Below are 15,146 nucleotides of genomic sequence, written 5' to 3'. Positions count from 1 at the left end.
TGATTTGCATTATTAGTCTGCTTGGGATGACTGAGATCAGTGCCTATGGGTTAATACTTTATTGCTGTCTGGTATATGTGTACTGATTTACCACTTATGCATAGTTATATCTTTAATAAGTAATCTAAAAATCCCTTTTGTATTTGAGAGAATCTACGAAGTTCAGTCCAGTCTAGAAAAGAACCTAATAGCACCAATACAAATTGAGGACTTAATTTACTTTGGAATGTTGAATTACATTCACTCCATTAAAAAAACAGAAATTTGCAATTTGGTTTTTTTGAAAAAATAGCTCAGCTGACCAGAATGAATGTATTCTACTTGTTGAGCCATCTAGCGTCACATTAAATGCAAAATGTGGCCGGGCGCGGTGGCTCAAGCCTGTAATCCCAGCACTTTGGGAGGCCGAGGCGGGCGGATCGTGAACTCAGGAGATCAAGACCATCCTGGCTAACCCGGTGAAACCCCGTCTCTACTAAAAAACACAAAAAACTATCACCTCGCCCAGCTACTTGGGAGGCTGAGGCAGGAGAATGGTGTAAACCCGGGAGGCGGAGCTTGCAGTGAGCTGAGATCCGGCCACTGCACTCCAGCCTGGGCGACAGAGCGAGACTCCGTCTCAAAAAACAAACAAACAAAAAAAATACAAAAATACAAAAAACTAGCCGGGTGCGGTGGTGGGCGCCTGTAGTCCCAGCTACTCGGGAGGCTGAGGCAGGAGAATGGTATAAACCCGGGAGGCGGAGCTTGCAGTGAGCTGAGATCCGGCCACTGCACTCCAACCTGGGTGACAGAGCGAGACTCTGTCTCAAAAATAAAATAAAATAAAATAAAATAAAATAAAATAAAAATAAAATAAAATAAAATAAAATAAATGCAAAATGTATATTTAAATAGAAGAAGAAGAAAAAAGAAAGAGCAAAGGGATGTAGAAAATGAAGAATAACCATTGATATCTAAGGGCTAAACATATTCCACCTAAATTATCTAAATAGCTTCGAATCAAAACTTTCCATTTTTTCAAAGTGTATAGACTATCGTAATTTGTACTCAAGTAACGTATTACATTAAAGCATGTGCCTATTACAAATCATATACAGTTGACCCTTGAACCACGCAGAGGTTGGAAGCACTGACCCCCTGCACAGTGAAAAATCCACATATAACTTTTGACTCCCCCAAAAGTTAGCCACTAAGAGCCCACTGGTGACCAGAATCCTTACCAATAACATAAATAGTCAATTAACACATTTTGTATTACTAATAATGTAGTCAATGCATTTTATATGCATGATGTACTGTGTTATTACAATAAAATAGAGAAAAGAAAATATTAAGAAAATCATGAGGAAGAGAAATGTATTTACTATTAATCAAGTGGAAGTGAACCATCATAAATGTCTTCATCTTTTATTGTTGTTTTCATATTGAATAGGCCGAGAAGGAGAAAGACAGGATTTGGATTTGCTTTCTCAGGGGTCGTAGAGGTGGAGGACCCATATATAAGTGGAACAGTGCACAGTTCAAACTCAAATTGTTTAAGGGTCAACTGTAATAATATTTGCTATTAAGGGTAAAATGAAATATTTCCACCCTCAGTAATTTGTTTGATCAGGATGCCCAAAGCAATCACAGTCAAGACATATAAATTTACCATCCTTGGGTTACAGTGATAAGCATTATTTACTCTCCAGAGTTGGAGAGGCTCAAGGCTGGTGAAGTTCAAGATCCCATGTTAACTAAATAAAAGCAAATTCTGGCAGAGAGGAGGAAAAAGTCAATGTTTATCAGGTAGACAATTAATAATGTTCCCTCAGAAAAGCAAAATTAGGAGACAATTATGTTGAGTTTTTTTAATTCTTTGAGATGGTATACAGGAATTTTAGGAACATCTGTTTGGCACTAGGTGTGGCTTTGGCTTTCAATCACACATCTGACAATAATATAGTCTGATTTTTTTTCAACTATGCATTTTCTTTGCACTTTTTCTTTTTTCTTTTTTTTTTTTTTTTTTTTGAGACGGAGTCACGCTCTGTTGCCCAGGCTGGAGTGCAGTGGCCGGATCTCAGCTCACTGCAAGCTCCGCCTCCCAGGTTTACGCCATTCTCCTGCCTCAGCCTCCCGAGTAGCTGGCACTACAGGCGCCCGCCAACTCTCCCGGCTAGTTTTTTGTATTTTTTAGTAGAGACGGGGTTTCACCGTGTTAGCCAGGAGGGTCTCGATCTCCTGACCTCGTGATCCGCCCGTCTCGGCCTCCCAAAGTGCTGGGATTACAGGCTTGAGCCACCGCGCCCAGCTGCACTTTTTCTTTATTGAATGTTAGGTAATAGATTTTTAAATGTTTTTTTCTTTAACCACACCAATCTTCTGGTCACATAGCATAGTGAAATATGTGTTCCTTTCTGATATTTATCAGCTATTTTCCTTTGCAGAATAATTTATATTTAAAACTCTTAGAATTTATATTTTTAAAATGTCAATATCTTAACAAGAACTTATTTTATGTAGATGTTATTATTGAGTACATTTATTTAAACAAACAGAAACAAAGAGCAATATTAACAAAATGGTGACGTTGGCAGGTTCATGAACTCATTGCTTTAGAGAAATATCAAAAAAATAAATAGAAATTATTAGAATCAACTTTGTCAGGACTCTGAAAAAAGTCGAAATTTTACAGCAACTAAGCAAATGTTGAGTCAAGAAAAAGGCAACTTTGAAACAACAATGAAGTTTGTGATGGTTTTACCTGCCTTCCACCTACCTCCTCCTGGATGCAGCAATGTTTTTTTGTCTTGAGGCAGTGGTAGGCAGTCTACATTCGTAGCTTGGGCCCTTGGTCCCTAGTTCCACAGGAAGCAGAGACGACCTTCTTCACAAATGGTTATGTTTGTCTGTTTTAATCTGTCTAAGATATTCCTTGAAGGACTGATGCAAAGCAGTCATCTCTGTTTCACTTAATTTTGAATTCAGGTTGGTAAAGCAGTGACTGTTGTTCAAAAATACTGTAAGCTGAAGTCACAACCCTCAAATGCGTGGGTCACAACATTATAGTTGAAACATGAAATAGAGAGATAAGGCCTGGTAGCAAAAACTGAAGAGAGTTCCTTTGGGAAATTAGGGTGTTTTAAAAAAAATGAATGCAGGAAAATTTAGAAAGCCCCCTGCATGCCCAGGGCAAAACAAATGCCTTGAAAAGAGCCTAAGGTTTCACCTTGGGCTGATCTCTAGGCTTAGTGCAAATCTGGCTAAATGTTGAAGGCGTGCCCAGGTTCAGAAACAATCTGCAATACTGAGGGAGATGGATTGTTGTTGGTTGTGTTTGTTTGTTGCAGATTTTGTATTTTGTCTTTTATTTTTGTTTTTAGTGCTTGGCATTCAAAAACACTAGCTTAACATAAAGTAAGGAACACAGAGTCCAGTGATCCTCAACAATAAAGAACACAGTCTTGGTAAAAATCATTTAGGATAGTCACAAAACAAAAATAAGCAAAATAAATTAAAAGAATGGTCACTGAGGAAGTACAGATGTTGTACCTACTTGACAAAGACATTAAAACCGTCGTCTTAAATATGCTTTAAAAAGTAATGGACAATTAAATGAAATAAGAAAAACAATGTATTAGCCATATTAGAATATCAATAAAGAGACACAAATTACAAAAAATAGAGCCAAACAGAAACGGCACCTGAAAGTACAATTACTAAAATGAAAACGTTTTTAGAGGGCTTTAACAGCAGATTTTTAACAAGCAAGAGAATCAGTTCATCTGAAAACAGGACAATTTAAATTGAGTCTGAGAAGCAGATAGAAAAAAATAATGAAGAAAAGTAAAAAGAGCTTAAGGGACATGTGGGACACCATCAAGTGGGCCAAAATATGCACTATGAGAGTCCCAGAGAGAAAGTAGAAGAAAGAATATGTAAATAAATACTAAACAAAACTTCCCAAATTTGATGGTGGACATAAATCTACAAGTCCAAGAATTTCAAAAAAACTCCAACACCAAGAGACCCACATAAAGACAAACTGGTCAAACTGCCGAAAGAAAAAGACAAAGAGAATCTTGAAAGTAGCAAGGGAGAAGCAACTTATCATATACAATGGACCTTCAAAAAGATTAATAGCTGATTTCTCATCAACAGAAACTATAAGGCCAGAAGACATTTGGATGATATATTGAAAGTACTGAGAGAAAAAGAAGAAGAAACAAACCCCCCAAATCTGTTAGCCAAGAATACCATGTCTGGTGAAACTGTCCTTCAAAAATGAGAGAGAAATTAAGACTTTCCCAGATAAACAAAAGCTGAGGAAGTTTATTGCCACTATGTCCTGCCCTCTGAGATATGCTAAAGGGACTCCTTCAGGTTGAAATGGAAGAACACTAGACATTAAATTAAAGTCATATGAAGAAATAAAGATCCTCAGGAATGGTAAGTACCTAAGAAAATATAAAAGCTAGTATTGTTGTATTTTATGTTTATAATGTCATTTTATAATTTCCTGTGTGATTTAAAAGATGGAAGTGTTAAAAATAACTATATGTTTATGGTATTATACACATATAAACATGTAATTTGGGACAACAACATGAAGTGTGAGAAATATGGAGTACTTAGAAGCAGAGATTTTAAATGTTATTGAAGTCATGTTGGTATCAATTTAAGATAGATGTTATAAATTTAGGATGTTAATCACCATGGTAGTCACTAACAAAACATCTAAAAATATATTCACAAAAGGGAATAAAAGGAAAATCAAAATGGTTCACTACAAAAAAGTCAACCAAATACAAAAGAAGGTATTAATGGAAGAAATGAGAACCATAAAGGTATGAAGCATATAGAAAAATGTCAAAATGTCAAAATTAGTTCTCAGAATTACATGAAAGTCACATGGATTAGGTTCTCTAAGGCAGCAATTGGCAGAATGAATTTTTTAAAAAAATGATAAATATATGTTGTCTGCGTGAGACTCACTTTAGATTCAAAGACACAAACACATTCAAAGTGAAGTGATGAAAAAAGGTATTTCATGCCAATAGTAACCAGAAGAGAAATGATGTTGTTCTTTTAATATCAGACAAAATATAATTTAAGTCAAAAACTGTTAAAAAATGAAAAGACCATTATATATCAATTAAAGGACATTATATATTGATAAAAGAGAGAAGACACAAGTTCATCAAAAAGATATGACAATTATAAACATATATGCACCAAAACTCTGAGCCCCAAAATATATGAAGCAAACATTGAGAGAACAAAGGGAGAAATAAACAGTTCAATAGTAGTTGAAGACTTCAATACTTTCGATAATGTTTAACACTTCTAGAAAGAAGGTCAATAAGGAGATAGAGGACTTGAACCACCCTGTACAACAACTAGACCTAACAAGCATATACACACACACACACATATAACATTTTACCCAACAGCGGTAAAATGCACATTCTTCTCAAATGCACATGAAGTGTTATCTGGCATGCAACCTATTTGTGATTGAATGACCACCAAAAAAGATCAATAAATCTTAAAAGACTGAAATTGTACAAGTATCTTTTCTAGGCACAGTAGAATAATGCTAGAAATTATAAGTATTGCATTATTATACAAGGAAAACTGGAAAATGTATAAATTTGTGGAAATTAACACACTCTTAACCAATGGGTCAAAAATTAACTCACATGGGAAATTAAAAATACTTGGAGGAGGTGAATGAAAATTAAAACATAATACACCAACACTTAGGGAATGCAGTATAAGCTGTACTCAAAGGAAAATTTATAGCTATAAATACGTACATTAAAAAGAAGTATGATCTTTTGGTGTTATGATATACATGTTGATTTTCACCCAAGTCTCCTGGTTTATAACTTCCCTAGGCCTTGTTACAGCCTTTTGTTATAATGTTGGGTGTGTTAGGCCCACCCTTTTCCTACCTTCTTTTCACCTGCCCTAAGGCAGGACTCTAGTCTTCCCTCACCTATCTGATTGTGGGTCTTCAGGCCCTCCAAGAGAGAGTCCTGACCTATACTTTGGGGGAAGGAATGCTGACATCATGAAGCTTTAATAAAAACCCAAAAGGGCTGAATTTGAAGAGCTTCCAAATAGCTGAACATGCAGAGGTTCCTGAAGGGTGACATGTCCAGGGAGAGCCCATGTTCCACACCCCTTCCCCCATACTTAATTCTATGCATCTTTTTATCTGTATCCTTTGCAGTACTATTTATACGAAACTGGTAAATGTAAGTGTTTCCCTGAGTTCTGTGAGCTACTCCAGAAAATTAAATGAATCCAATTTTAGGAAGGAGATGTGGGAACCCCAAAGTGAAGCCATTTGTTCAGAAACTTGCAACTAGTGTTTGAGGGTATGGGGGACAGTCTTAGTGACTAAGCCTCCAACCTGGTAGATAGTGTCAGAACTGAATTAGAAAGCCCTCAGCTGGTGTCTGCTGCTTAATGCATAGGGAAACCCCCCCCCCCCACACACACATATTTGGTCACATAATTCTTCTTCTGTATCAGTGATCGTTGTTTTGGAGTGACAGTAGAGGTGAAATGCAGTTAAAGAGAGTCTTCCCTACATAGATCTCAAATTGAAAACCTAACTTTACACACGAAGAACTAGTAAAAGAAGAGCAAATAAACCTAAAGCTAGTGGAAGGAAGGAAATAATAGCAATTAGAGCAGATATGATAAAAATAGAGAACAAAAATACAATAAAGAGAATCAACAAAATCAAAAGCTGGTTATTTGAAAAGATGAATAAAATTAACAGAATTTTAGTAGATTGACAAACAGGAGAGAAGACAAAATAATCAGAAATGACAGTGGGGGCATTACTACTGCCCTGCAAAAATAACACAGACTTTAAAAATTTTGATGAACAAATTAGATAACATTAATTAAATGGACAAATTCCTGGAAAGATACAATTACCTAAATTAACTCAACATGAAATAGAAAATCTCAACAGACCTATAACAACTAAAGAGGTTGAATTAGTAATCAATAGCTTTCCAGCAAGGCCCAGAGCCAGATGGCTTCACTGGTGAATTCTATGAAACTTTTAAAGAATTTGCACCAGTCTCAAAGTCTTTCAAAACACACAAAAAACAACTGAAGAGGAGAAACATTTCCTAAGTGAAAATATGGGGCCAAAATTACCCTGATGTCAAAACCAGATAAAGACATTGCAAGAAAAGAAAATTACAGAACAGTAACAATATCCCTTATGAATATCAATGTAAACAAATTATTAACAAAATACTAGAAAACTGAATCCAACAGAATATTAAAAAGATTATACAACATTACCAAGAATGCAGAGGTGGTGCAACATAAGAAAATCAATATAATATACCACATTAATAAAACCAAGGCAAAAAAAGGCACATGATCATTTCAATTAATACAGGAAAAGCATTTGAGAGAATCCAACAAAATAGAAAACTAGAAATCAAAGGGAGCTTTCTTAACATGATAATAGGCATTTATGGAAACAAAATAACTAATATCATATTCCATTATGAAAGACTAAATGACTCCTACAAAGATCAGGAACAAGACAAGGCTTTTACCATGATAAATCAGCATTTTGTGGAAAGTTCTAGCTAGAATCATTATACAAGAAAAGGAAATAATAGGCATCCAAATAAGGAAGGAAGAAATAAAACTGTTTCTATTTACAGATGACATTATACTATATGTAGAAAATCCCAAAGAATTCACAAGAAGGCTTATTAGAAATAAGTTCAGCAAAATTGCAGGGTACAAAATTATGCAAAAGTTAGTTCTGTTTCTATACACCTATATTAAATCATCAGAAAAAGAAATCAGTAAATTAATATATATAACTATCACTATCAGATGATTACAGCATACATAAAGCATTTCTACAAATTTCTAAAAGTAGTTTTCTCAGAAGGAGAAACCTAAATATCCAAAGACAAATAATAAATTGCTTAGTCTCATGAATAATTAGGAAAATACTAATTAAAATGAGATACTGTCCTACACTTTTATACTCATTAGATGAACAAAAATTAATAAATCTATTGATTGTGCATATTTATGCAAGGAAATAAAACAAACACAAACTATGTGTTTGTATGGAGCTCTTCCATATTGCTTGTGGAAATATAGACTGGCATCATGTCTTCTGAGAACAATTTTAGTATCTAGTGACATTACACAATATGCTTAACCTGTAACCCAGCAAATCTATTTTCTGAAATCTATGTTTTTGAGACAGGGTCTCACTTTGTGGTCCAGACTGGAGTGCAGTGGTGCAATCACAGCTCACTGCAAACTCTTGCCTCTCAAGCTCAAGCCATCTTCCCACTTCAGCCTCCTAAATAGCTGGGACCACAGATGCACACCACCACACCGGCTAATTTTTGTATTTTTTGTAGAGACAGGGTTTCACAATGTTACCCAAGTAGGTCTCAAACTCTTGGGCTCAAGCAATCCACCCAACATGGCCACTCAAAGTGCTGATATTACAGGCATGAGCGACCGTGCTTGGCTGAAATCTGCTTTTTAAAAAAAATTCCCCTTATGTACATAAGGCATCCTGTCAAGCATGTTTGCATTGGCACTGTCATTTTTTTAATGTAATGATATCCTAATTATCCTACAGTGGCAAATGGATAAATACAACTTGTTCCATTTTTACTATGGAATACTATATAAAACTGCAATGAATAAATCAGATCTTCATATAAAAATTTCACAAAATATGCACTGACTACAGCAAATTCCAAAATGATACATACAGTATAATTCATTATATCTATGTTAATATTCAAATATTTAAAACAATGTTGTTTATGGACTCAAATATGTGTTAATATCCATAATCATGTATTAAAACTTAACCCCAGCATAGTGGGAACCTTTCAAAATACTACAAAAAATTCCCTATTTCCTGAATGCTGCTTTTTGAGGCAGTTTGAATGGTGCACTTCACCCAATAAAGAAGACTGGCGCTTCCAGAAAACAAGTAGGCAAATGGTGGGTAAGGAGAGAGCTGGCAGTGGTGCAATGCATCCTGAGAGGCATACAGCCCATGAGTCTAATCCTGCCAAAAGAAAAGGTGATGTCTGATACCCAAAGAACGTGCTCTGAAAACTTTAGTTTCTCATGTGCTCCATCTGTTAAGAACATCAGTAAGCCTGGTAGTAGGGCCTGAAAAGTGGCTTTTATTTTTTTACCAGAAGAAGGTCTACTAAGCAGTGGGAAATGTTGGAAATAAGAACTTGGAGTTGCAAAGAAAACGAACACTCAAATAAAGGATTTCTCAGCAAGGCAAATTTACTTCTGTAGAAGGGTGGGCCTCGTGGAGGGAGTAATGGCAAGAGTACACAGAACAAAGGGAAGGATTTTTGTCTCTAACATAGTTAGTCCCTGCTGTGTCCAGTCTCCATAGGCTGGGGTCGGACGATGGAACCTAAGCTGTTCCTGATTGACTACTTCAAATGGAATGGGGATGGGGGCTACAGAGCAGGCTCAGAACTAAGAGTACCAAATAACGAACAGATGTGAGTTGTTACAGATTGTGAATGGATGTGGGTTACAGATTGGGAATGGGTGTGGGTTACGGATTGGGAACAGATGTGGTTTAATGGATGTGGGTTACAGATTGGGAATGGATGTGGGTTACAGATTGGGAACAGATGTGGTTAAATGGATGTGGGTTACAGATTGGGAATGGGTGGGGGTTACAGATTGGGAACAGATGTGGTTTAATGGATGTGGGTTACAGATTGGGAATGGGTGTGGGTTACAGATTGGGAACAGATGTGGTTTAATGGATGTGGGTTACAGATTAGGAATGGCTGGAAGGTTGTTTATCCTAACTAGGGACAAGGAGGCAAGGAAGTTAGGCTTTGAAAACAGGACAAGTGTAACCTTTGAAGAGGAACTCATTGTTTCCAACAACTTCTCCCTCTTGATTTTCATAATTTTTCCTCTTTAAACGTTTTAGAATCTACCTACAAGAAAAAGTACATCTATAACAACTGCAAGAGGTAAGGCCTTGTAAATACCTTTGTAATTGTTCCATCAGGGGCTGTGTTATTAGGGATGGAATAAGGACAGGCTGGTTGGTAAGCTCTTGGAAGGGCTTAAGCTCACTGCATCTCATTAGATCTCCAAGGAATGCTAGATGTTCCCCGTCATGAGAGGCACAAGGTAAAACTGGCATCAGGAGATGGAGGCTGGATGGCCCTCAGGGGCTGACCCACAAGGTGTCAGACTTCAGGGAACAGCAGAGAGAGAGAGAGAGGGAGAGCTTGGCAGAATTCATTACCCCAGGCTGTGGGGTCTTAGAAGAGAGTTACCATACAGCTCATGTCCTCTCAGCTGGAAGAGGTAAAGGAGGTATCTTAGTTTTAGTCCGGTAGGACTTTCCCCAGAAACAATGGCCCATGACTCTGGAGGTGGCGATGCCTTCTTGATTCGAGTATGATGACTTCATCCTCTTTCTGCTGTTCAGACTGCGGTCTCAGTGGTTAGAAACACTAGGTAAGGTCCTTCCCAAACCGGTTCAAGTTTTCTTTCTTTCCAACTTTTGATGAGGATGTAATCCCCAGGCTGATGCTGGTATGCTAGGAACTCAATGGGTGGCGCCTGTGCTAAAAGACCTTTAGTTCTGAGGGAAGAGAAAGTGGAAGATCTGATCTTTTGTTTCAAACATAGGAATGTGAGCAGTGGAGTGTCAACAGGGCAACCCATTTGCATCTCACAAGGAGATAAACCAACATCTTTCTGAGGGGCAGTTTGGATTCTTAACAAGGCAATGGGAAGGCATTTAGTCCATGGCAACCGAGTCTCAAAGACTAATTTGGTTAAGTGACTATTCAAAATTTGGTTCATTTTCTCCAGCCTTCCTGATGAAGGCGGGTGCCAGGGAGTATGGTATTCCCATGTTATGTCTAGTGCTTGGGTTAATTTCTTAACATGTGCAGTGAAATGAGTCCCATTATCTGCCATACCTGGGTATAATATTTTCAATCAATGCTTTAACTACATCATTAGCAGTTGCACTTGAAAAGGGAATCGCTTCCACCTAGTGAGTGAGGCGATCTACTATCACTAATAAGTGATCAGTATAAATAGTCCCTTCCTGGTTTTGCAAGTGATTTAAAGCCCAGTTTAATGTAAACAATTCACAAGTTTGGGCAGACCAATTATTAGGCAGTCTTCCTGACTATTCCTGCGAGGGCTTCCCCCATCAACTATTGAATACCCATTGTGTCTTTTTCCTTCAGTTACCCAGGAAGAGCCATCTATAAATGAGTGCTACCCTGTTTTGAAAGGGATCTCTCTTAAATCGGGCCTGACTTTTGTGTGATAATCAATGAAATATAAACACTAATGCTTAAGTCCTTTTAGATTTGCATTGCCTGTTAGGAAACCTGCTGGGTTAAGTGAATTATCAGTGGTTAGTGTTAAATCGTCTCTTCCTAATACCATAGCTTCATACTTTAAAATCCTTGAGTCAGTGAGCCATCTTCCTGCTTTCTGGTTTAAAATAGTTCTAACTTGATGGAGTGTGCTGCCTTACGTATTTTAGATTTGGGCTAGAGGTTTCTCTGTACATAATGAACTGTAACTTAATCAGATGTGTACATAGACTGTAACTTACTCTTGTACCAGTCATGACTTGTGGCCAGCTGTTCAAACTGTGTTCCAATAAGGCAAACACTGTAACCGATTGGACTGTTTCAGTACCTCAGTTCCATTTTCTGTATGTCACTTTTCTTTTTCTGTCCATAAATCCTCTGCAGCCATGAGGTAGTATAGAGTCTCTCTGAACCTGTTCCAGTTCATTGGGCTGCCTATTTGTGAATTATTCTTTGCTCAATTAAACACTGTTAAATCTAATTTTTCTAAAGTTTTTCTTGTAACAAGATGTGCAGGAACTTTTAACTGCATTTATAATATTTTAACTCTCAAGATAGATGGTGGCCTCATAGGTGTTCATTCTATTATTATTCAAACTTTTGTGTAATTTTAATTACTTCATTACAATGTTTAAAGGCAAAGGTATTGTAGTGGTGTTACTGGAAAGGGGTCCTGGTCTGGACTCCAAGAGGGGGTTCTTGGATCTCCTGCAAGAAAGAATTTGGGGCAAGTTCATAGAGCCAAGTGAAAGCAAATTTATTAAGAAAGTAAAGAAATAAAAGAAAGACTACTCGATAGGCAGAGCAGCTGCATGGGCTGCTCAACTACTTATACTTATTGTTACTTTTTAATTATGTGTTAAATAAGGGGTGGATTATTCATGAGTTTTCCGCAATGGTGGACCATTCCCGGAACTGAGAGTTCCTCCCCTTTTAGATCGTATAGGGTAACTTCCTGACATTGTTATGGAATTTGTAAACTGTCATGGCACTGGTGGGAGTGTCTTCTAGCATGCTAATGCCTTATAATTAGCATATATGAGCAGTGAGGATGGTCAGAGGTCACTCTTCTCGCCATCTTGGTTGTCATAGGATTTTGTCTGGCTTCTTTACTGCAACCTGTTTTATCAGTAAGGTCTTTGTGACCTGTATCTTGTGCCAACCTTCTATCTCATCCTGTGACTAAAAATGTCTTAACCTCCTGGGAATGTAGCCTAGTAGGTCCCAGCCTTATTTTGCCCAGCGCCTATTCAAGATGGAGCCACTCTGGTTCAAACGCTTCTGACAGGGGTATATTTGAAGGTGATTGTTCGCAGAGAGAGGGAATGGTGGCAGTATATCAAATGCTGCAGAGTTCAAATGCGAGAAGTAACAAGTGTCCTTTGGATTGAAGGACCTAGTATATTCTTGTTGACTTGGAAGTTGTTTGAGTGGTGTAGTATGAATGGAGGTTGCGAAGCGATAGGAAACTGTGAGATAAAGACAAGGAATAGCAACAACATATGGGAAAGGTATATTTATTCCAATAGAATTTTGTTGTAAGATGGCCTGGACACAGTTCAAAAATAGACCTAGCTTGAAGAGGTTTATCACATGTTTTTCTCTGTGTGTATTCTTATTGCACTTTAAACCGATACACATTGTAAGCAGTTTCTCTGCTGAGAAGCAGTAAAGACGCAGCAAGTGCTTGTAGTCATGCAATATGCATTTTTAGAGACCTTGACTGCTTTGACTTCAGGCCACTATACATAAATGACAAGCAGCCAATTAAAGTTCAACAGGATGGGTACATTTGGGGCAGATTTACCTTAAGTAGGAATGAATTAGAGGTAGAAGGGGAGTTCCCAGTCGCTGACTCAGTTTAAAGGGTTAGGAGAAAGTGAAAGATGGAGAGGAATAGATCCAAGAATCAGGAAGAGACAAATGAGACTAGGAGAAATAAAATAGTATGAGAAATGAGGATTAGGAAAAGCCTTCCTCAGTTTGCAATTCCTGACCCATGAGAGTATATATATATATATATATATTTTTTTTTTTTTTTTTTTTTTTTTTTTGCATCAAAAAGCTTTATTTCCATTTGGTCCAAGGCTTGTTAGGGTCGTTAAGAAAGCTGCCTAGTGGCTGAAGGGAGAGGCTTAGGCAGAAGCCCTATTATTTTGCAAGGGGCCCTTCAGAAGTCACTGGGCTCAGAAGGCAAGATCTTAGTCGTGCTTGAGAGTGAGCCTTTCGAAGAGATACTCGCCCAGCCCAGCCTCCGGGCCGGCCAGCCTGTTGAGGTTGGTCAGGTGGTCACCCATCTTTTTGATGAGCTTCACTTCCTCATCTAGGAAGTGAGTCTCCAGGAAGTCACAGAGATGGGGATCCGTGTGGGCAGAAGCCAGGGCATGAAGATCCAAAAGGGCCTGATTGAGCTTTTTCTCCAGGGCCATGGCGGCTTTCATGGCATCCGGGGTTTTACCCCCCTCATCTTCAGCTGGCTTCTTGACGTCCTGAAAAAGAGCGCGACCGCCACGCTGGTTTTGCATCTTCAGGAGACGCTCGTAGCCCTCGCGCTTCTCCTCGGCCAATTCGCGGAAGAAGTGGCTCACGCCTTCCAGAGCCACATCATCGCGGTCGAAATAGAAGCCCAGAGAGAGGTAGGTGTAGGAGGCCTGCAGGTACAAATTGACCAGGCTGTTGACGGCTGCCTCCACGTCGGTGGAATAATTCTGACGAATCTGGGAGCTCATGGTTGGTCGGCAAGAGGGAGCTAACCACAAAAACGGTGCTGGCAGGTCCCAGAATCAGGAGATGGCCGAGAAGTGGTCCCGGAGGTTGCAAGTGGAGATGAAATCGAAGGGCGCTCGGGGCCTGGAAGAAAGAGTCCCCGGATCTGTTCCGTCCAAACACTGTTGAAGCAAGAAACAGACCCGCAGGACCGCCGAACTGCCGAGAGTATATTTAATACTTCGTTTGCCTTCAGTAAATTAATTCACAGTTAAAAATGAATTATCTGTGTATAACACATTGTAAAACTACATGCTGTCTTCTTGAAGCAGCCAAGCTGAGGTAGTTAACTAAATGCTTACAAAAATGTTAATCCTGTGGCAACAACTACGAGAGGATTTTGTATACCAAGTAAAGTCAGAAATAAATGATCACAAATGAAGGTTAAGTCAGAACACCATCCTAAAATGTAAAAGTGGAAGATAAGAATTTAATAGTGATAATCAAAATAAAAGATAGTCAATGATCTGTTTTTAACAGGGTTGCCACATTTAGCAACAATGACAGGATGACGAGTTAAATTTGAATTGAAAATAAAAGACAAATAATTTTTACGGTATAATTACGTTCCATGCAATATGTAGAACAGACTTTATTGAGAACCTTAATTTGCTGTTTATATGAACTTGAGTTTTAACTGAGGGCTCTACATTTTACCTGACAGTTCCATTTCGCAAGTGCTCTCACTGATTTTCAGAGTTAAACAGTTACTTTCTTTCTGTTTCTTGCTCAATTTCATTTTCAACTTTTCTGTCATATTCTCTTTTTTTAAATATTGTATATATTTCAGAGTAGTAACAAATATAATGAAGTTTCAGTTATCTGAGATCTTATGTTTTAGACTAATTGCTTTACTTAGAACTTTTTCTCAATTATCCAGTCACACTTTGACATATTTCTGGTAATAGAGTTCATTAGTATTCTACTTTGCCTTAAAATTAATTTTGTTCGGAAGACCTAGTTCTAAAT

At 37.9% G+C, this 15,146-nt stretch overlaps 1 pseudogene across 1 annotated transcript; it reads right to left on the bottom strand.

Annotated features, from left to right (window-relative positions):
* Window positions 1-13,447: 13,447 nt before the first annotated feature.
* LOC115899590 lies at window positions 13,448-14,340 on the bottom strand (annotated as a pseudogene). Its single transcript, XR_004059239.1, has one exon. The product of XR_004059239.1 is annotated as a ferritin light chain pseudogene (transcript).
* Window positions 14,341-15,146: the final 806 nt, after the last annotated feature.

This window comes from Rhinopithecus roxellana, chromosome 9 (assembly GCF_007565055.1).
Source record: "Rhinopithecus roxellana isolate Shanxi Qingling chromosome 9, ASM756505v1, whole genome shotgun sequence".
NCBI lineage: Eukaryota > Metazoa > Chordata > Mammalia > Primates > Cercopithecidae > Rhinopithecus > Rhinopithecus roxellana.
This window is presented reverse-complemented; position numbering and strand designations above follow the sequence as displayed.